Source organism: Balaenoptera physalus (assembly GCF_965194825.1).
Source record: "Balaenoptera physalus genome assembly, chromosome: 5".
Taxonomy (NCBI): domain Eukaryota; kingdom Metazoa; phylum Chordata; class Mammalia; order Artiodactyla; family Balaenopteridae; genus Balaenoptera; species Balaenoptera physalus.
Genome location: NC_138884.1, coordinates 36,861,420 through 36,885,548, shown reverse-complemented (window position 1 = coordinate 36,885,548; position 24,129 = coordinate 36,861,420). Strand labels below are relative to the sequence as shown.

Below are 24,129 nucleotides of genomic sequence, written 5' to 3'. Positions count from 1 at the left end.
TGTAACATTCTAAGTATTCAATATATCTAATTCATACAGTGAACACCATAGTGGCATTATTTATTTAGCCCTCATCTCATTCTACAAGGAATCTGAGATAGCTTATGAGAAATGCATGTATTAAGGAAGGAAATTAATAATCATGACCAAGGAGTGCTCACTTGGGCAACACATACACTAAAACTGGAACGATACAGAGAAGATTAGCCTGGCCCCTGCACAGGGATGCCATGCAAATTCGTGAACCACTGCATATTTTTAAAAAATCATGACCAAGGAAAGCATAAATTAGAGAAGAAAATGAAGACTGTGGCTGGCATAAGAGATATTGGAATAGAACTCAAATTTGGAGACCTATTTGAGTCCTACACAGTTACTACAGTTAAGCAGAGAATTCGAGTCTGTGCTTCCTAGCAGCCAAGGTGAAAAATGTCAATGTGATTAGTTATATGATTTTCTATAAGGAACAAACATCTACACTCCTTCAGGGAAGCAAAGCTGTTTCTTATCACTTACTGTGAAAGAGCTGCTCTAGGAGACACTGAAAGATGTGATGGAAAAATTTCACAATAACATCTCAATGGCAAATAAGGTCACAAGGCTGGTTTTTTTATGTTGTCCCAGATTAAAACTGAATTCTACAATGGAGTCAAGATAATATGGCCAAGGAGCCCAATTTTTCAAGCAGCATGGTGGACTGAGCTGAGAATAAAGAGTTGGAAGCCCAACAGTGTCGTTTAAGAGATTATTAGCAGTAAAGTGCAAGAACAAAAATTAAAATAAATAGCCAAAATTATGATGCTTCTAAGTTTCCATCCTTACCGCCTTTCTCTCTTTGAACGAGTAAGTCCCTGACCAGTGTCATCTATTCCACAACTTGAACTACTTAATTATCTCCCCAATCTACATCTTCTAACCCAGAGCTAAAGTCTCCTTTTCATGTACGTATCTGACACTTTTACCTCAAGGTCCTACCAGCACCATTGACTCCACAAGTCCCAAACTAATCTAAGTTATCTGTCCTCTCAAACACATTCTTCCTTCTGCCATCCTCAGTTTGTCATAGAAATCCTATCCTCTCAGTCACCTGGGCTTACATCCTTGGAATCAATTTTTTTCCTTCCTCTCCGTAACTGCCCACATCTGATCAGCAGTCTGCCTGACTATTCTCCCTGCATGACTGGCCCACGTTCTCTACTCCAGCCCCAGGGCCACCTTCCTAGATCAGATCCCCAGTACCTCAGGGCCATCACAATAGCCTCCTGAATTACTGTATTCTCTCTCCCCACTCCAATTTCTCATATACACTACTGCAAGAATAATATTTCGAAAGTTGTGACTATGTCAGTCTACTAAAGAAAAAACCTGTAGCAGGTTCCCTCTGCTTACCTGAAGCAAACCAGTCTACCTAAGCCCGCAGTGGCTTTCTCTCTTACACACCCTATGCTACAGCCAGTCCATAAACTCGTAAGTCTAGCCACTCCCAAAGGAAGCTCGATCTTTCCTCTTGTTCACAGTAGTATGGCCCTGAGATGCCCTCCCCTTCACCTCTACATATTTAAAGACCAAGTTTAAATGCCACCTCATTCAGGAAGCCTTCCATAATCCTCTCTGTGAGAAGTACCACTTCCTCCTGCCGCCTCCCCCCTGCACTTGTCTAGGGCTGTAATCCCAGAGGAATGACCATATCCTACCGTCAGCCTCTCGCTGTCTAGCCTATGCATGAGACCGCTCCATTATCGTCATCCTAAACACACACTCGGTCCTGGCAGCACACGGCTCACCGTCACCCCTCAGGGTTCCCTCCACAGCACTTTGTTCATACGTGAATCACTGCACATGTTGATTCTACTGTAGTTCGCTGTTTACACGTCTACCTCCTCCAGGGCAAGGATCAAATCTTATTTATCTCTGCAATCTAACGTAGTCAGCTCTCTGCACACCATCCTAGCTTAATTCCCTGCAGATCGGGTCTTTTCTTGTTTATTTATTGTGTCTCTCCCACGAGAATGCACACTCAGTGAGAACACAGACTTTGCTTGCTTTGATCTCCACTATTTTCCCAGCATCTAAAACAGTGCCTGGCACATACTAGGTGATCAAAAGCGTAGGATGAATTGATAAATTGATGCATGATTCTCATTGTCTAGCCCAGTCCTGGCACACCATAGTGCCAAAAAAAAAAAAAAAAAAGTCTGCTGAATGAATTCTGTCTTGTATAAAAGTTATTTTTATACATATTTTACGAGCTCTGACAGTTAGTGATCTTGATATCCTACTCTGGTACTTAGCGTAGTGCTTTATACATAGGAGGTCCTTGATAGATTTCTATTAAATTGAACAGGTAGTTCAATAAATTAATACCTTACTCGAGCTTTTATCTTCTAAATCTGAATTTGTCTCATCTCGTCAATAAAGAGGAATCTGTATTATTTCTTATGACACAGGATGCCTCCCTCCCAGGGGGAAGGCAGCACTGCAGAGTGAAGATTACCAGCGGTGCTGTCAGAGAGGTCTGGGTTCATGTCCCAGCTCTGGCACTGCTCAGGTATGTGACTTTGAGCACACTATTTAACCTCCCTTCAGCTTCCTCCTTAGAAGAAGATTAGGAGGACCTCTCAGGCAGAGCAGTCTACCTACTTCACAGCTAAATGAACAGCCAGTCCTAAATCCTTTATTACCCCTTCTTTACCAGCCTTAAATCGTTCTAACTCATGTTAGACTATTTTAATATATGTCGCCTGAACTTGAGTGGGTCATTATTTAAAATAGTAGTGGATTATGTTTACAAGGCATTAATTCTCCATTAACTTTTCATGACCTTACAGCCCTTCAGCACTCATCCAGAAAGCACAGGTGACTTGAGCACATGACTGCCATCATTCTTAAGACTTTCTGGAGTCACAGCAACATAGTGGCCCAAGGTGGCACTACCTCACACGGAAGGGCAATTCTCTTTCCCACACAGGAAACAGCACAACAATCAGATAAGTGATGGGTACAAGAAGTAGACCCATCAAATACATTACACAGTGACATGACCCTGGCTTAAGATGGGACGATTTATTTTTTAAAATAATAATAAAGGGCTTAATGCTAATGTAACTGCATCTCAATCAAAATGCATTCAAATCCCTCTGGAGGACAATTCCGCCAGGACGTAGGGAGTGCTTAGCCAGGACTCACACAGATGAATGTCACTGATCAGGTATGAGGTTATGACTCAGTCACAGACAGGATTCACTGAGATTCACGCAGATGGGCAGAGAACACAGTGAGTCCTCTGCACAAACATTAAGAGGTCTTTTTCTAAGAGCCTTATTTAATAAAAAGCAGTGACCTGCCAAGGAAGATAATTAGCATAGAACCAATCTTTAAAAGATGGAATTCAAAAGATCATTCTCTCACAAATCTTGATATTATTGCCTGGCACAGAAAGTATTTGCATAAGGAGGCACAAAAATATTTTTTGTATAAGTAAATACTGTCAGCACGGAAGCAATATGAAAATGTAAGCCTTTACTGTCAAGTAGTAAACCAAACAAAAAGCAATTGAAAGCCAAATCTCTGTTGCTCAGGTGAAAACAAGAACCCTTGAGAATAAAAGGTCAATAGAACTTTTGTTGGCCGCATAGCTAAGGCTGGCCACCTTGTGAGCTGACAGAGCTGTCCACTATTCTGAGAGCGCCTACGCCATGTTGAGTGTCTGAATGCATTTTCTCAAAAGTCAACAAGCAAAAGCACAGTGCTAATGGTGACCTGAATGGAGCTGTGACAAATGTCCTGCTTGAAGATAATCTTCAATATCGTCAGCTATTGGTTCAGTACCACCAAAAGCGTTCCCAGAGATTAAAAGGCACAGGCGTAGCTGTGCTATTTTATTTTATTTTATTTTTTAAATTTATTTACTTATTTATTTATTTTTGGCTGCATTGGGTCTTCATTGCTGCACGCAGGCTTTCTCTAGTTGTGGTGAGCAGGGGCTACTCTTCGTTATGGTGCACAGGCTTCTCATTGCGGTGGCTTCTCTTGTTGCGGAGCACAGGCTCTAGGCACGCGGGCTTCAGTAGTTGTGGCTCAGGGGCTCTAGAGCACAGGATCAGTAGCTGTGGCGAACAGGCTTAGTTGTTCCGCGGCATGTGGGATCTTCCCGGCCCAGGGTTCGAACCCATGTCCCCTGCAGTAGTAGGCAGATTCTTCACCACTGCGCCACCAGGGAAACCCAGATGCATTATTTTAAATTCAGTTACTCCCACTTAAAATCCATGCTGATTTAAGATGTTGGAGAGAGGGAGTAGGCAAAGCAACTTCCTTCCAAAATCAGGAGGTAAAGGGGCAATACCTACCACAAAAGAGGTTAAGCGATAGTGGCTAAAAAAAAAAAAAAATCAACAAAAATACTGAATAAATAATCTTGAATAGCAGAACTTGGCAAGAATCCCTGATACTTTTCAGTGTAAGAATGTGGTCCCAGTTCTGTGATCTTTCACACTAACAGGGACTTTTCCTAAACACAGAACTCAACATCTAAGGAATTTAAAACACTTGATAATAGTTAATTCAATTCCCTATTACATTCCTTCCTGGTTAAAAAAAAAAAACCCACAAATTTTGCAAAATGTATTTTGCCCATGGAGGATGGGAAGCACCAAGAAGAAATTAATGACTTGAGAGTAAAATGCATCCCTCTGCCTCATGGCCAGAAGCAAAAGTGAGACATCCTACGGCATGAAGAGCGACTTCATCAAAGATTTTCACAGAAACAGCAGAGCCCACACATCCACAGGAGTATTAGCCCCTTCAAAGACTACACACTCGTTACAAAAATGCCCGCCAATGCTCAAGACATCTTAGGAACAAACCTTTTAAGGCTGCCTTCACGTATATAACATTCTTTTGAAATCTTCAACTGTGACAAATTTGGGTCTTTGAAAGTGGAATTTGATATCTGTAAGTTGGAAATACATTGAGAAAATAAAGGGAATCATCAAGCTGGATTTTATTTATTTTTTTTTTAAAGTTGAAATCCCTCCTTTAAATCTTCCCAAATATATTCCCTTTGTTTTCTCCCCAAACGCATGTACTGTCTTTATTTTTTTTTTTTTAATAAATTTATTTATTTATTTTTGGCATTGTTGGGTCTTCGTTTCTGTGCAAGGGCTTTCTCTAGTCGTGGCAAGCGGGGGCCACTCTTCATCGCGGTGCGCGGGCCTCTCACTATCGCGGCCTCTCTTGTTGCGGAGCACAGGCTCCAGACGCGCAGGCTCAGTAGTTGTGGCTCACGGGCCTAGCCGCTCCGCGGCATGTGGGATCCTCCCGGACCGGGGCACGAACCCGTGTCCCCTGCATTGGCAGGCAGATTCTCAACCACTGCGCCACCAGGGAAGCCCCTGGATTTTATTTTTAATCAAAAGAACAAGTGCTTTCCTTATGCGGCTTGTAAACTAATACTTCCAAAGACAATTCTTTAAAAATATTCCAAACTCCCTTTCTAAGAGCAGCAGCTATGGAATAAGCAGGCAGCCTCCCTAGATGACCTCTTTGAAGGGCACCTTTCGCTTTTTAGGATGTCTTTGGTATTGGCATTGTACGTGCACTTAATTAGGTAGCAGCTATATCTGATTCCACTTTTCCACATTATTCATTCATTCAACAAATATTTATGGTGCACCTAATACGTGCCAAGTACTGTGTTAAATCCTAGCAAGATGATGGTGAGCAGGCCCACTACCTGTCCTCGTGAAGACGATTTACATAAGCACACAAATTATAACCCATAAGTCAGTCCAGTGGGAAAAAAAGACATATGGTGATGCAAAAACCTATTAAGAAATGATTAAAGAAGACAATGAGGTGGGGCTTCCCTGGTGGCGCAGTGGTTGAGAATCTGCCTGCCAATGCAGGGGACACGGGTTCGAGCCCTGGTCTGGGAAGATCCCACATGCCACGGAGCAACTGGGCCCATGAGCCACAATTACTGAGCCTGCGCGTCTGGAGCCTGTGCTCCGCAACAAGAGAGGCCACGATGGTGAGAGGCCCGCCCACCGCGATGAAGAGTGGCCCCTGCTTGCCACAACTAGAGAAAGCCCTCGCACAGAAACGAAGACCCAACACAGCCATAAATTAATTAATTAATTAATTAAAAAATAAAAAAAAAAGAAGACAATGAGGTGATACAAACAAACTTTATTTAACACTTATGAAACGGACAATCTCCTTGTGGAGAACTGCAAAATGGGGTGGACAGCTGGAAGCTTTCATAGGATAAAGAATAAAGAACAAGGAAGAGAGGGACTTCCCTGGTGGTCCAGTGGCTGGGACTCCAAGGTCCCAACATAGGGGAACCGGGTTCAATCCCTGGTCAGGGAACTAGATCCCACATGCCACAACTGATCCCGCACACCGCGCTAAGACCCAATGCACCATGCATAAATTAATTAATTAACAGAACAAGGAAGAGAAAAATAGAAAACATCGGTGATCAACTAGAGCCTCACAGTCACCCCTGTCTGGAGTGAGAAGGCCCAGAGCTGGCCTGGCCCTTGCAGACTGGCTGACTAGCTATGCTCACTGCGTTCCTGGTCAAGCAGCGGGGTTTCAGGGACACCAGAATCATCTAAGTGTCAGTTTGCTGAGGTGGCACCCTGGGCAGAAGCGGCTGCATCTGGGGCCTAGAAAGTTATTTCAACAAGCATATAATAGTGAGACCCAGCTAGTGTAAAGAGGCTTCCCTGAGGAAATGTATTAGTTTGAGCTGAAGATAAATAGGAGTTAACTAATAAGAGCAAAGGGGACTATGTGGGGAGAGGTATGGAGACGGTGGGGGTGGAGGAGAATGATGTTCCAAGTATTGTGACCAGCATGTGCAAAGGCTCTGTGGCTTTTTAAAAGACTATGGGTACATTAAGAAGTGAAAGAGGGACCTCCCTGGCGGTCCAGTGGTTAAGACTTCGTGCTCCCAATGCAGGAGGCATGGGTTGGGTTCAATCCCTGGTCAGGGAGCTAAGATCCCATATGCTGCACCATGTGGCCAAAAAGAGAAAGAAATGAAAGAGGGGACTTCCCTGGTGGCACAGTGGTTAAGAATCTCCTGACAACGCAGGGGACACAGGTTCGAGCTCTGGTCTGAGAATATCCCACATGCCAGTGAGCAACAAATCCCGTGCGCCACAACTACTGAGCCTGCGCTCTAGAACCCGCAAGCCACAACTACTGAGCCCGTGAGCCATAACTACTGAAGCCCGTGTGCCACAACTACTGAAGCCCATGCCTAGAGCCCATGCTCCGCAACAAGAGAAGCCACTGCAATGAGAAGACTGCGCACCACAACGAAGAGTAGTCCCCGCTCACCGCAACCAGAGAGAGCCCGCACACAGCAACAAAGACCCAACGCAACCAAAAATAAATAAATAAATTTATTTTTTTTAAAAAAGAATCTATTGTAAAAATCTAGAAGAGAGGGTGGAGCTAACACAGATGAGAGAAATGAATGGATTTGAGAGACACTAAGGATGTAAAAGCACTAAAGGTTTGGATGGTATTCTATATTCCTTATTTACTCAAAGAAAATGCTTTGGTTTTGCCTAAGAATTCCTTATTTGTTAATTATTTGCAAACCAAAAAACGTCATGCAAATGTCAGAGTTCTTTTTCAGAGTTCTGCATCAATTTTATCTTCTTTTAGACACAGAAGAAAATGTAACAAAGAGAAAAACAAAACTTAAGAAGTATCTCATTTTATGTAAAAATGTATGTTCCTGAAAAACTGAGCTACACCTGGGTAATAAAAGAACCTATATCTTATCACTGAGTAAATATTTCTTCCTTGAACAAAATCACACTAAAAAATGCAGAACAGATTATCATGATACTATATCAAGTGAAATGTAAACCATTATCTCAGTTATTTCCATACATCATTTCTCCTTTATTATAAGGTACATAAATCAGGTGATTTTACAACTCCAAAAGGAGGGAATGGCTGAGAGATTTAATAATCACCATCAAGTTTTATAATAAACCATTTAGTAAGCAACTAGAATGCCCAAGAGACTTGCAAGGATTTAAAACTATTCTTCCACCAATGACTTCATCCACATGGAAAAGTCACTTTTACACCTATATTACTATGATATGCCACTTGTTGTCCACACCCTCCAAAAGATACAGCTCTCCAGTAGGCCTGGGTTACCATGTCATAGCAATGTAGTAAGAAGTTCAAAAGGTAGTCAGCCTTATAAACTCTATGAATACACATATACCACAAAAAGTTGAATTTTGTACTGAATTGGCCACATGTTCTTGTGTCTGATGTATACAGGCCAATTTGTACCACACTCAGAACAAACATAAAGGAGGAAACTGGGTTTTAGCAGTCTCATATCAACAACAAATGTACCAGCTAAATTCTAATTCCATGAGCTAAAAAGTCTAATTTTGAGACTGTGCAACTAGAGTCTATACCACCCCTTCAAAATGCAGGTTTTAACTTGGAAAGAAACAAATTCAGCATGAAAACCACTGAGGAAAGAAAACCACGGCATGTTAATAAACTGACTTCTAAAGGCTAAATGCATTTTTAAACATGCTGCTCTTGGCGACTTAAGTCACAACCCAGGCATTATTTGATCGGAGACTCTGCATATGAATTTCTGTTTTCCTTCCTTTAAAAAAATCATTAAGCAACTAAAGTATACGTGAAGTAACTTGAATTGCCTAAAACACTGTCTTGACAGTCATTATCCTCTGTAACACATACACTTAAGCCTGAATTGGGCATATAGTGGTATTTTAAGAAATAAAAATTCTGGGGACTTCCCTAGTGGCACAGTGGTTAAGAATCCACCTGCCAATGCAGGCGACACCAGTTCAAGCCCTGGTCCGGGAAGGTCCCACATGCCGCGAAGCAACTAAGCCTGTGCACCACAACTACTGAGCCTGCACTCTAGAGCCCACAAGCCACAACTACTGAGCCTGCGTGCCACAACTACTGAAGCCTGTGCGCCTAGAGCCCGTGCTCTGCAGCAAGAGAAGCCACCACACGAGAAACCCGTGCACCGCAATTAAGAGTAGTCCCCGCTCGCCGCAACTAGAGAAAGCCTGTGCGCAGCAACGAAGACCCAACGTGGCCAAAAATAAATAAATAAAATTTTTTAAAAAAACAAAAACAAACAAAACCACACACACACAGTTGAAAGATGGGCCCTATAGTAAAGATGTTGACCCTTTCATGATTTCACCTGCTTGGCAAAGATGTCATGATGTCACTTGGCCCATGAGTTTCCTAAGTAGACCATGCCCCTTCACACACTCACCAGTATTTCAGTGAGGAAGAGCAAAAGGGGTTCTTATCTAAGTCTCAGGTCTTACGACTTCTGAATTCCAAGTGAAGGGATAGTCATTCACCCTTTACTTTTCTTGAGAAGCACCAAGAAGTATGTCTGAAAAGGCAGCAAAAGCTTGAAGGATTAACAAGGATGTTAGATGTCTCATATCTAATTTTTATGCACAGAAAAAAATGGAGGTTTGTATTTATCAGGGCTTAATATGGTATGTTCCAGATTCTGAGAGGACCTGATTACTGAGGCATTTTGGTTTACCTTTTCTGTTTTTCACTTTTTATTATGGAAATTTTCAGTACATACAAAGTTGAGAGAGTAGTATGATGAACTGCCATCACTTGGCTCAAGAATTAACAATGTATAGCTATTCATAATCTCCCATTCCCACTCCTTTCCTCTGCTGGATTGTTTTAAAGCAAACTTCATATATCATATCTGAAATAAGCAGAAAAAATGGTATGCAAAAATATATCACTTCCTAATACCCAGAAGCTGTGACTATTACTTTACATGGCAAACAACTGTGACTTTGGATCTTAAGGAGGAATGTATCTTGGATTATCCAAGTAAGCCCTAAATGCAATCACATGAATCTTTATAGGAGACAGGCAGAGGGAGATGAGACACAGACATACCAAGAGGAGAAGGCCACGAGACGGTGCAGAGAGATGCAGCCACAAGCCAAGGACAGCTTCCAAACCTGAAAGAGGTAAGAATTCTCCCCTAGCATCTCAGAGGGAGCATGGGCTTGCCTACACCCTGATTTTAGACTTCTAGCCTCCAGAACTAAGAGAGAATAAAGTTCTGTTGTTTAATCCACCCAGTCTGTGTTAATTTGTTACTGCAGTCATAGGAAACTAACACAATATCACATAATCTGAAAAAAATTTCAGTATGTATCTTTTAAGAAATAGACTTTTTTAATAATAATATAATTATCATTCCCTTTTTTTAAGAGTCCTTTAATTTGTCTAATATCCAGAGTTTAAATTTCCCAAATTGTCTCATAATTTTATATTTATAATTTATAACTTTATGTTGATTTAGCCAAACCAAGATCCAAACATAGTTATGTCTCTTAAGTCTCAATGCCACTTTTAAAAAAATAATAAATAAAAATACAATTAAATAAAAACACTTATCTGACACTGACTTTGGGGGAAAAAATAATAGTTCCTCTTCCTTGTTTTTCTTGCCATTTATTTACTGAACAAACTGAATAATTTGACCTACAGAAATTTCTGCATTCTGGATTTGGCTGATCACATCTCCATGGTATTTTTTGACAAGGTCCTCTTTTTCCTATGCTTCTTATAAACTAGTAGTCAGATCTAAAGTCTTGATCAGAATCACATTCAGCTTTTTGGCAAGAAACTTCAGAGATGGTTCTATATGTTCCCTACTGCATCAAATTAGGGGGCACGTATTCACTTCTTTCTCTTTTTGTAATGTTAAGACTGATCAGTGGGTTCTGGGGTTATCGGCCTGATCCATCAATTATAAAGTTCCCAATCAGCCTTTGACCTAATAGTTTTCACAGTCACAGATGATCATTCCCTAGATCTGTTATTTCATTAGGGGTACCGAAATGATACTATTTTCTTTATATCATTCCTTCTGTATTTACTAGCTGGAATTCTTCTAAAAATAAGATTTTTGTTCAAACAATCTGTTTGGTTACTCTGAAATACAGGGTTTTTGTTTGTTTTTTTTTTAAACAGGAAAAGTAAGATAAATGCTTGACAACATCTAATTTTTAAGGTAGTGCCAGGACGGACATCCGCCTCTTGACTACAAAGACTACCTTGTCTGTACTCAATGAATGTAACTTCTCCAGTGTACTCAACTTAGTCCTCAAGTTACCAATTCAAATACTCAGCCTACAATATGAAACCTGTTTTTTTTGAGATTTATTTGTGCTTTTATCTGCCGGTATAATTGAACTACAATGGCCTGCAAACTTTTTTGATCTAAAAAGTACATTTTACATCACAGTCCAACAAACACACACACCTATGTAATATGCATATATAGTTGAAAGTGAAACAAAAGAATATGAAACCTATTTTTAAAGAATAAAAGCCAGGATCCAACATGTCTATGTCAATTTGATGTTGATTCTTAGGATTTATGCCCGTCAGATCAGTCCAAACTCCTCAACCAACCCCTTCAAACCACTCACCCTGAGTCTATCTGATCCTGTTTCACTAATACAACCCATTTTCTCATTCTGGACTCTGTGCCTTTGGTTCAGTGCTCTGCACACCTGCCTCTAACCCTGCAACCAGCTCAAGCTGTCCTCTTCCCCCTCAAAAGTAAACACGCCTCCTGCTCCTCCATCCAGCACCCTCCTTTTTTCTATGAATGACACAATCCTTCTGTCAGGAGACTGTTCCTTCTCCCCGTCCTAACTATGGATATGTAGTTCTAGATGGGGCTGCCAGTTACCAAATAATTTGTGCCCCTGGCCACACGGAAAAGGGTGTCACCCATGCGAAGTCGACCAGAGGCATTCCTGGGATTTTGAGATGTAGACTAAAAGAAAGTCAGGCCCTCTTTCTGGGTGATCCTTGCCTTTCTGGCAGTCATGCCCCCAGCCACGTGGAGGAAACTGACTCAGAGAGAAGTAGGGATAAGACACAGAGAGAATTGGTGGTAGAGGAGTTTTCAGTTTTGGTTTCCAAGACCGCCTTCACTTCTCCCATACCTTTGACCATATGAACCAATAAATTCCCTTTCCGTACAGTTTAAATTTCTAAAATTTACAACCAAAGGAATCCTAATATGACCCCCACCATGATTCTTGAAGCCTATGACTACAGTGACCTCTACCTTCCTGGTTTCTTGCACTTACTTTCTATACAAATAACACTTCATCACATGCTGTCCTGATTTTTTTGTGTGTCAAATACATATCTGTCACCATCTTTTGTGGCCTTGCAGACATATATCTTACATACCTTTTGAAAGACCCCCAAACAATCCTTAGAATAGTGCTAATAGAGCTTCAGTAATAAATAACAATTACCATGTATTGATTATTACTTCCATGGTAAGCACTTCACATGAGTTATCTTATTTAACCCTCACGGAAACCTCCTGGGATGGGCATTATTATTTCTACTTAAAGATAAAGAAGCTGAGGTTCATCATAGGAAAGTAACTGGTGCAAAGATACACATTTACTAAATAGTTAAGCAGGGATTTGAACCAGATTTGCATCCAAAGTTCATCCTCTTCCCACCTCACCCATGTTGCCTCCAACAATGATAGAAACTTTTAATTAATTTACCAGAGACTGTAATTGATCAAAGACCTCCATTTAACCCCTGATTTTCCGCTAACCTCAAAGTGCAGGTCCCTTCATCATTAAGAATAACATTAATATATGAATGTATAAATAAATGTGCTATATGAAAATAAGTATCTTGAAAAAGTTATAATACAATTTCTCCAACATTGCTACTGGCAGCCTGAAGATGCAACGCTGGCATTTCTCTTAAAGTAATAGGTAAAAGGAATGAATATTTATTTAAGACCACTCTGCCAGAACAAGATGTATACAACTCCCCTGGCAGTGATATTTCAAAACAGCAAAAGGAGATTTGTGAGCACCTGTCCACGTGTAACACGCCTTCAGCTCTGCAATTGCTCACAGGAATATTCCTGTGTCATCATTAGACACTAATGTTATTGAGCACTCCCATGGCTTGGAGGCAAGAACAGAAGCCCTTGAGGAAGAAAATGGCTCCGTCTTCTTAGCTCAGCAACGACAGGGGCCTGGAGGACAGGAACAGCAATTTTCTGGTGGAGAACCTAAAAGCCACCAGCTCTCATCTCTACATGATCTGCATCCTTCAGGCCAAGGTTTTCAATTCCATGCTTGCGTCTCCAATTCCTGCTGGACACATCAACATGGAATTCCCGCTATCAAATTAACTTTGAGGCAATAATAGTTTTTCAGTATCTAGCCAAGTACTTTCCATTGAAAAGTGTCCCATAAATGTGTTGGTGGTTGTCTGTTTCTCTTTTTTCCTTTCTCATTTTTACCACTTTACTTGAGGGCCTTATACCATACATACATTCTTCTGGGAAATAGAATGACTGTTCCTAGAAGGCCAGAAGCTGCTATCAAAGAGGCATGCTCCTTATTTATAATTTGGCAACAGCACAGCCAAGGGGAGGGTATGCCTAGCACACACTGAAGAATGGCTGCATCCCCTGATGGGACGAGACTTTGCTAACTTGCATACTCTGGTGAAAGACAGGCCCTGAAGAATTCATCGCCATCACAGACTCAAAAATACTTCAGATGAGACCGTGTATGTGATAGTGCTTTGTGACTCTAAATTACCCCTGCTAGTGATGTGGCTGTTACAAAGGCAAAGACCTGGGGAATAGGTAGGCGTAGGGTTTGAAAGAACTAACTAGGTCCAAATAGAAGGAGGAAAAAAGAAAGAGAGAGCCCAGAGGATTCAACAGAAAGCCTAGGCAAAAAAGGGGATGTGGTGGTGGAAAGTTTCAAGTTAGCAAACGCCCACTCAGTTCAACACACACTTACTGGAGGGCAGGCACTGGTCTACGTCTTGGGACACAGAGCCAAAGACAGTCAAAACTAATTCAGCCAAGATCCCTGCCCTTCGTGGAGTTTTATGTTCTTATTCGGTGAGACAGCTGATAAACAATACGCATAATAAATAAGTAAATTGTAATATGTTAGAAGATAAGTGCCGGAGAGCAGGGGAAGGGGGATGGAAAGTGCAGAGGGTTTGCAATACTCTCAGATTAAAAGGCGTGTCAAAGAGCATAATGAGTCAGATTTCCAATGATGTTCCTCAAAAACTACATTCAAGGGACTTCCCTGGTGGCGCAGTGGTTAAGAATCTGCCTGCCAATGCAGGGGACATGGGTTTGATCCCTGGTCCAGGAAGATCCCACATGCCATGGAGCAACTAAGCCCGGGCGCCACAGCTACTGAGCCTGCGCTTTAGAGCCCGCGAGCCACAACTACTGAGCCCTCGAGCCACAACTACTGAAACCTGTGCGCCTAGAGCCCATGCTCCGCAACAAGAGAAGCCACCGCAATGAGAAGCCTGTGCACCACAATGAAGGGTAGCCCTGCTGGCTGCAACTAGAGAAAGCCCGCGTGCAGCAACGAAGACCCAACGCAACCAAAGATAAATAAATAAAATAACTTTTTTTAAAAAACTACATTCAATTGCAGGAGAAATGAGGAAAATCAAACAGAGCTTGAATGAAACGTGCATAAAATTTGACAAATCCAAATTGCCTAGGAACATACAGCTCATTTTCCATACTTCGTCTTCTTCACCCTTGTTCAAAATTATTGACACCAACAGGCTAGGTAACATATTTACAGAGGAAGATATGAAACAACTTAGCCAGAGGCAGAGCAAAGGGAATTATAAGAGACAAGGGCAAAGCAGATGAGAGCAAAAATAGGTGCAAAGCAGTACCTCAGGAAAGGGCTAATTCAACAGGACTCTAAATATGACAATTTTTTCTTAGGAATAGCTGGCTCTAGGTCAAGGATGATATATAAGTTTCATTTCTAGTAACAACCCCAAACAGCTGGCAGAGTCCTTCTGGAGCCCTGCATTGATAAAGAGTTCTGGGTCCTGTGGGCAATGAACTAGACATTTCTTCCATGAGTTCAAGATGGGGACTGAGCACACACGCCCTACACTTGCCTTTCCTTCCTTGGTAGAGCTTAGTGCCTTTTTTTTTTTTTAACGTCTTTATTGGAGTATAATTGCTTTACAATGGTGTGTTAGTTTCTGCTTTATAACAAAGTGAATCAGTTATACATATACATATGTTCCCATATCTCTTCCTTCTTGCATCTCCCTCCCTCCCACCCTCCCTATCCCACCCCTCTAGGTGGTCACAAAGCACCGAGCTGATCTCCCTGTGCTATGTGGTTGCTTCCCACTAGCTATCTATTTTATGTTTGGTAGTGTATATATGTCCATGCCAAAAGCAGTAAACACTCAGTGGCCACCTACAATGTGAAGCAAAACCAAGAACAGTGGAGGATTTGGAGTGTAGAGCTTGATCCGAGTCCTAAAGGAGTTTATAATATAATTGGGAAGAAGAATAATTACACAAAAGATAACACTAGAAAGCATCAAATGACTAAATTCCTAAAATTTCAGTACAGAGATTCAGATGCCAGGAAATTGCTACAGGAAAAGATAGCCAAGAAAGGCTTAAAGGAGGACACAGGCTCTGAACTGGGCTTTGAAGAATTCACATCACTGAAATAATTGGAAAGAGGAAGGACTGGTCCCAGCAAGATGGCGAAAAAGGAATAGGCAGGTGTGCTCAGGAATGAGGAACAGATCAGCACGGCAGCCAGAGCAGAGGATCTAAACAGGGCACCAGATCATAGATGCCTTGAGTATTACTCAGGGATCTCCAGAGACAGAGAACCAACAGGAGACATATATATAAAGGAGATTTGTGTGTGTATATATAGAGAGAGACAGATAGAAAGGTTTATTATAAGGAATTGGCTCATGCAATTATGAAGGCTGAGAAGTCCCAAGGTCTGCACTCGGCAAGCCAGAGAAGTAGGACAGCTGATAATATAGTTCAAGTCCAAGTTTGAGGCCAAAGGCACAGAAGATGGATGCCCTAGCTCAAAAACAGGCAAGGTGAGCGAATTCTCCCTTACTTAGCCTTTCTGTTCAATTCAGGTCTTCAATGGATTGAATGACGCCCACCGACAATGGAAAGGCCATCTGCTTTACTCAGTCTACCAATTCCAGTGTTAATCTCATCCAGAAACACACTCACAGACACACCCAGAATAATGTTTAACCAAATCTCTGGGCACCCGGTGGCCCAGTCACGTGGGTACCTAAATTTAACCATCACAGCTTGAACTGAGTCATTACCCAGTAGGCAACAAGGACCATGATCAGAGACATGAGCAAAGCTATACTTTATAAAGGCAAACTGATTGTGGCATGAAAACGGATTACAGAAAGAAAAACTGGAAACAAAAACACGGTAAAAAAATATTATAATTGCCCATGTGATAACGAGAGGCAGACCATCAACGACAAACACGTACAGGATTCTATTGAAAATAAGGTACTCTGCTAGGTGATTAAGAGGAGCTACTCGTGTGACCCTACAGTTTAATCTGATGTCAGGGTCGAAATGGAGACTCTGTGCAGCAGGACTGGAGAAGCCAGCCGAGGATTCCAAAGGTCAGCAATGAGGACGCGGATTTAGGGATTACCCACATAGGGAAGGGAGCCAAGTTGAGAGTCTGCTTCTGGCGTGCCCATCCTGACAGAAGCCCGCAGGACAGCAGGTTGAATCCGTCAGTCTTGAGTCAAGAAGCCTCATCAGACCGACTCGTTTTTGTGATTCACTGGGGAGGAATGACCACTCCTAGGTGGCAAACTAATCCTAAAACATGATCAAGAGGTGGGATTACTTTAGAGGGAAAAAAGGCAGGAGGCAACACAACCAGCCTGCAGACACCTAAACACAACTTACAAGCTGATTCATCAAGAGCAACTGTAGGGTCCACTTTCCAAATCAGACACACAAAGTCTTCAACAGGAACCCAGTGGAGAAGAACAAGGAGGAAATTGAGAGAAGGTCAAACTTCATCAAGCTGATAAGAGATTAGCATTAACCATTAAGTTTCTAATACAACTCAGGTAAATAGCAGGTTATCTGGTATTTCCTGAAGCAAATCAAGGTTGATGAAAGTCCTATTGTCACATTTTTCATAAGCATTTAAATTACTGCATCTTGCTTAAAATAAGCCAAAGTGTAAACAGTCTGCAATATACACAAACAGGAGAGATTTTAAATATTCAACTTACCAAAAAAGTGACAATGTTAGAGAACAGGCAGTAACCAAGACTAATACATAAGGTATGTTGCATCTTCCCACGAAAAAAAAATCAAAAGAACTATATACAAACAATGAAGTTTCTCTTGTATCCTAAGAAATTCTTTTTTTACAAACGAATTTTTCATACAAAAAATATCAAGAAACATTTTTCCTAATACAATAAATATGGGCAGCATCATCTTCATTTTGAGAATGCACAAAGTATTCATGCTAAATGACCCACTGATGATCTTTTTTTTTTTTTGGCTGCACCATGTGGCATGCAGGATCTTAGTTCCCCGACCAGGGACCAAACCCATGCCCCCTGCAGTGGAAGGGCAGAGTCTTAACCACTCAACCACCAGGGAAGTCCTGATGATCATATTTTTACAGTATAGCTTATATCACTTATGCATAAATACACACTTGTATATATATGTCATGTATATATACACATAGGGTGTGTATATGTTCATACTGTACAGATATTTATATTTGTTAAGATACTTTTATACTCATTCTGATATATTACAAAGAAAATCATGAATGAACTCCAAGTACAAGTTCCATGAACACAAACAAAACAGAAGATACTCATCTTGAGGAATGCAACATAATCTTCTAACTGAATGGTTATGAACAAAGCTTGGACTCGATGAAAATATTAATCAACTCTCTAAGATGGTCAATAAAAACTTTGCCACAGGAATTTCTGAAATGTTCCTCCTTCAATGAGCCTGGGTCGTGAAATTTAGCCAAAGTATCATATTTCACATTTGCCACACACAGATGAGTGAAATCAGTTCTTGGGACTTTCTATAGGCCTAAAGATCTTAAAATTGACCCATGACCAATATTTCAACAGAGGTAAATTTTCATACAAGAAGAGGAGCTAAAATACACTCACTGTGCATTCTGCAAAACCTGGTGGATTTTCTGAACTCCTTAATAGCATGTCCTAGAATAATGTTCTTAAAAAAAATTTTTTTTAAACTATGCTCCATAAAAAATAATTAGCAGCTCATCCGACAACTGCAGAGTATTTTTATAGCTGTTATCGATTACTATGTTCTCTTGGGGAAAACATTAAAACCAAAAAGAACCTGACATGTGAAGAAATGAGGTAAGCCTTACCTAAAAGCTCAGCGCCTTCTGTTACTACAACCTTGTGTTTCACAGTCGGGTCATGTAATAATAATTTCCACCTTCAGTCCAATACATTCAAAACAAAAAGCTATTAATATAATTTAAAATGCGGGGACACTATTAGAGGAAGTGTAAATTACAGGAATTTAGCATTTTCATACCTCTGACTCTTTCACAAACCCTTCCTACACAAGTGTACACAGACAGACTTTAAAGGGTGTTCTCTAAAGCACTAGTCTTACTATAGAAAAATGGGAAACAACCCAAATTTCCAACAATAGGAAACTGTTTAAATAACCTGTCATGCAATACTATACAGTGTGATCTGTATGTAGGGTCGTGGGAACATTTTAAACACCTATTAAGTTAAAAATAAAAACGAAGTTGAAAGTTGTTTTATATCATCCCACTTGTTATTAACGATCACAATAATAAATATATTTTAATACAGGGAAATTTGGGGGAAGTTTCTCTAGAATACAAGATCACAGCACACTTTATCTTTCAACATTACATATTTCTATGATGTTTGAATGTTGAATAATATGTACTGTGTGTATAATCAGAAAAAATAAAGTTTTATTTTAAGTTAGTGATATAATTGGAGGGGAAGTAGGAAAAAACTTTATGTATAAAGAAAAGGGAAATCTTAGGGTGTTAAAAACTTTTCTATTATAGCTCTACAATATTATCTGCCTCTACCTCTCTTTTGGAAGACAGTTGTTTCCTTATTCTCAGAATTTCAAAACTGAGCAACACACATAGACATTGGAAGGGCCCCTTACCGTCTCCCGTTATTAATAGCTTCTAGGGATAAAAGTTTAGGCCAAACTCCAGTATTTATCAAATTCAGCACTGTCAGTTCCTGAACAGTTGCAAACAAACTGCAAAGGTTTCTCTAAGTTATTTCAGAATTAACCAAAAAAAAAAGGATTCTGCAGACTCTGAAACTATTTGAAGCATTTTCATAATGGAAATATGAGGAATTAGAGACAGCTACCTACTTTTGAATCCGCAGCCCTGTAACCTATTCAAACATTGTAAAAACTAGATGGAAAGGACAAGAGAGCAGTGCCTGGAAAGGTAACTGAGGAATCACAAGCATGGGGGAAATTTCCACCTGCCTGGGGAAGGGTGTGAACCTGTGCTGGGAGAGGGGTGTCTCCACAGTCATGTGACCTTGGCAAAACAATTAAACTCCTCTACCACAATTTCCTCACCTGCAAAATCAAAGGACGGAGAATAAACAATCTCTGTGGTCCCTTTCGGCTCTAAAATTCTGAAAACAAAGCTTTACTCTTTCCTTGCCAAAGGATATCTTAAATATATATATATACATATACATATATATATATACACACACATGTACATAGCATAAAATATAAGGTATAAGGTTATAAGGTACCTGGCCCAAAACAGCAGACGCCTGCCTGGCTCCTCCTCACCCTTGAGTTCCACTCTCCAAAAGAAGCCCCTTCAATTCTTTTAGATGTTTCTTCTAGTAATTACTTCCATATTTGTAAATCACACATTTAGATTACTATTTTCTCCTTTTTCTCAATTTTAGACCCTACCAAAAGTTCCTTATGGCAACTATTGGGGCATTTATCACCTGTCCCACCTCCTGGGGTGCAGCTACACTGTTGAGACGCAAAGGATATAAAGATTATATGCATGTACACACATGTATAAGTACGTGTTTCTATATAGTCCTGTCCCCAGTGAGCACTCATGTTGATTAATGAGAAATAAGGTCCCATTCTAAACACTGCACATCTACACACTGCACAAAATGTAGCAGAGAAAAAATTAAAAGCCCGGCCTCTGAACCAGAAAAGTCCTGCATTTGGTTCTGAGTCCACCACGTACAGGAACAAAGTATGCACCTAAAAGTTCCTTATTTTCTCTGAATCTCATCTACTTTCCTCCTGTGTAAGCTGAATATAATACACCAACTACAAAATGGTTAAATCACAAAGCACAAATACGGTACCTGTGAAAGCACTTTGTTACTCATAAAGCACTATAAAAATGTTACTTTCCATTATTGTCTTCACTAAGAGATCCCTATAAATGAAGTACCTGAGGTTATTGGTCACTCTTGAGCACTGTTCTCCTATGTAGACTAAAAACTAAGAGTCAGGGGCTTCCCTGGTGGTGCAGTGGTTAAGAATCCGCCTGCCAATACAGGGGACCTGGGTTCGAGCCCTGGTCTGGGAAGATCCCACATGCTGTGGAGCAACTAAGCCCACGCGCCACAACTACTGAGCCTGTGCAGCAAAAAAGACCCAACGCAGCCAAAAATAAATTAAATAAATAAATTTTTAAAAATAAATAAATAAAAACTAAGAGTCAGAAGTCACTGAGAGTAAGAGTGAAATAGATGTAAATCATGTTCCAAGGCCAGAATCTGAGGGTCCAGCTCTTCAAAGGGTCTACGTATTGCCCTATGAGACAAATGCACACAGAACAAAGATTGAGCATCTCAGCAGGAATCAGAGAAAGCAATTGTTTTATATTTGCAGAGAGAGAGAGCTTCCTTATCAAATTTTCTTTATAAAAGTAATACAAGGGGACTTCCCTGGTGGTCCAGTGGTTAAGAATCCACCTTCCAACGCAGGGGACCCGGGTTTGAGATCCCACATGCTGCAGAGCAACTAAGCCCACGCACCACAACTACTGAGCCCGCGCGCTCTAGAGCACATGTGCCACAACTAGAGAGAAGCCCGCGTGCTGCAACGAAAAATCTCACATGCTGCAACCAAGACCTGATGCAGCCAAATAAGTAAATATTTTTTTTTAAATAAATAAAAATAAAAGTAATACAAAAAAAAAAAGTAATACAAGAACATAATTTCAAAAGTCACTCCTCAGGCTTCTTCTAATATGTACCTCTATATTTCAACATAATTTGTACATCTGCTTTTTGATTTGCAGACATAATCTATTGGCTTCCTATTACAATAGAAAGAACTTTGCAGAGAAAGTGTTTTGGACCAAATTTGGAAGTTATCATGAAGAACCGTCCAGCAATGCATCACCGACACTACGGTAAAACAGTCCTCTCATTTCTGGTCTTCAAAGGCCTACATTGAAAGTGATACAACCATAGTGTCTCTATTTAGAGGCAAGTAGGAAGTTAGCTGGGGAGACGGGTCTAGATTATGAGACCACTCTAAATCTCTCTCTGAATCTAGTTCAGTGATACTCGGTTTCTCTTGTCTTTTCCACATGCCCCACACAGTTTAATCCTGTTCCTAAAGCTACAGGTCAAATGACAAATGGGACCCCAAACTTAATTTATTTCAAGATAAGCATGGAAACAATTCTATGAGCTGTGCAGAAAGGGGTTAACTGGAACTAAAAGAAACCAGCCTTTAATTATTTGAAAAGTTATCTAAAGCCAACAAATATGCTGCACTAAAAAGTAAATTTATGGACTGACTCTCCTGCTCAATTTCTGTCCAGAGAAGACCACTAAACTTCTCCAGATGTGGTCTTGGGCTGTGGTACGCTACGTTTGGGCAGTTTCAGGGAAAACATCCTGTCTAGTGCCAGGTGTACAAGTGAACTTGAGGTCAGGCAGGTGACCCTGCTGACCAGGCATGGTACATTAAGGAGAGGAAATCTTTTCTCTCGCTAATCAACAGGATAAAGGTGATTAAGCAGGAATTATTTTTCAATGACCTACATAATTTCATCAGGGCTGCTGTGGCTATTAGCAGAGAGCAGCTGACTTTCTAATGAGATGAATTTGATAGTAGGGCCCTGCCAGAGAAGGCAGGGAGTGGGCCCAATCTACAGGGAAGCAACAAATGGTGTGCATTGTTTACTACTCCTCCCCAGGGCTGTCTCTCCTCTGTTTTGGGCTCCTTCCTTCCATGGGAATACTCCCCACCCTGGGATGCCTAAGGCTGCAGCACCTGCTGAATGGTGGAAGCCGGGTCTATTTTTTTTTTTTAATTTTTATTTTATATTGGAGTATAGTTGATTTACAACGTTGTTAGTTTCAGGTGTACAGCAGTGTGATTCAGTTATACAAATGCATACATCTATTCTTTTTCAGATTCTTTTCTCATTTAGGTTATTACAGAATATTGAGTAGAGTGCCCTGTGCTATACAGTCCTTGTTGAATATCTATTTTACAGATAGCAGTGTGTATTAGTCCAGCTCTGTCTCACCCACTTGGATCCATCCATTCTTACTAAACCCGAATAAATTAGGAGTCTGGGATTAACATAAACCAGGTCTATTAAGAATGGATGGATCCAAGTGGGTGGGACAGAGCTGGGCTAATTCATCAGACCTGCCCACGTGATTCCCAAAGTCCCAAGCAAACAAGGCTACCGCTGCCACCAACACCTCTCTCTGGCTGGGCTTGAGATAGGGCAGCAGTTAGTTCCACTCCCTACCAGAAGTGGCATTAACAAGGGACCTTTGTTAAGGTCGGAGCAGGACACACACACACGCACGCACGCACGCACACACATACCAGCATCATCATCAATAACAACCACGACTTGAACGCAGTTTCATTAGACAACTTGACGAAACTGAGCAAGAGCCACCCAAAAAGTAAATCCTAACACCAGGAAAGCGCTGCAATCCTTAGAGTGGCACCGCCTCTGCCTCTTGTGTGAAAGCGAGGAGGTCGGGAGAGGAAAAATGAGCCCCAGATCTCTTCGCCTTTGCCTGTTCCTCCGGTAGGATCCGGCTCTCTGGCCCCAAGAACCAAGAAAAGGGTGGAGAGCCCAGGTGCCATCCTTCTCCGTCAAAACAAGCTGGCTCTTTCTCCCCCGGGATCAGTCACCGAGTAACGCCCGGTCCAGCAGCTCTGGGAGCCCCCTCCTCCCCGCCGTGCCTCGGCCCGACACAGCGATCTTGTTTGGGATATTCCCAGCGGGGGGCCCCCCCTCACAATTCCTGCTCCTCCCGCCCAGTCGGAGAACGCAGGCAAGGGATACTTCTGCTCTCCGCCTTCCCATAACCCCTAAAATAAAAGAATCCCTCAAGCGCAAATCTCAGATCCGCACGCCACGTACCTGTCAGCGGCCGCGCCTCCTCCTCCCGGCCCGGAGCGGGACTCGCCAGGACTGTCCGAGGACAGTCCAGAAAGTTTGTGCCACCACCGCGCTGGGCACCGCGAGTAAGGGGGAGCGGGCTCCTCGCCGGGACCGGGACAGTCCGCTCTGCTCACGCCTCGGCCCGGGTCCTCCCCACCCAGCTCCAAGTCTACAGCGGCGCCCCGGGAAGAAAGTACGAGGTGGGAGAAGGTCCGAGCGCAACTTTCCGATGGTGCGTCAGCCGGTGGCAGAGCCGCGCCGCTCCTGGGCTCCCCCGCCCCCCAACCCGCGCCTTCGGGGGAGCGCGGGCGGGGCCCGAGCCGAGGCGGGGCCCAACCTGCCTGGCCGGCCCAGGGGAGCTCGCGTCCGGCCCGGCCCCTGCCCTCGCCGCCAGCCCCGCCCTTTCCCCCGGAGGGGCGGCCGCCAGGTGCGCGGGGGGGGCGGGCTCGGCTGCGCGGCCGCCCCGGCGCCCGTTGCCAAGGTGAAGGAGGCGGAGCCTCTGAGGGAAAATTTCCACCGAAACTTAAACCCCGCGGAATGGAGGACACCTCGCCCCTGGGGACTCGCCTGTCGCTGGAACTACACCCCTTCACGAAAACACACACACACACACGCACACCACGTTTACGGTCCGGCCAAAAGGCTCATTTCTTGAGTTCTGCTGAGTGGAGAAAGCTCCACGCGGCACGCACCCTGCGAG

General features: G+C 42.2%; 1 protein-coding gene across 3 annotated transcripts in view; it reads right to left on the bottom strand.

The window, feature by feature from the left end:
• FHIP1A (FHF complex subunit HOOK interacting protein 1A) overlaps positions 1 to 23,835 on the bottom strand; it is a 264,110-nt gene extending 240,275 nt beyond the window's left edge. The window contains exon 1 of one of the 3 annotated variants that reach the window (XM_082463305.1): positions 23,409 to 23,835. The gene's annotated coding sequence lies outside the window, so the exon portion shown is untranslated. The remainder of the gene's footprint in view (positions 1 to 23,408) is intronic. The other 2 variants (XM_082463308.1, XM_082463307.1) reach the window with 2 other exon arrangements.
• Positions 23,836 to 24,129: the final 294 nt, after the last annotated feature.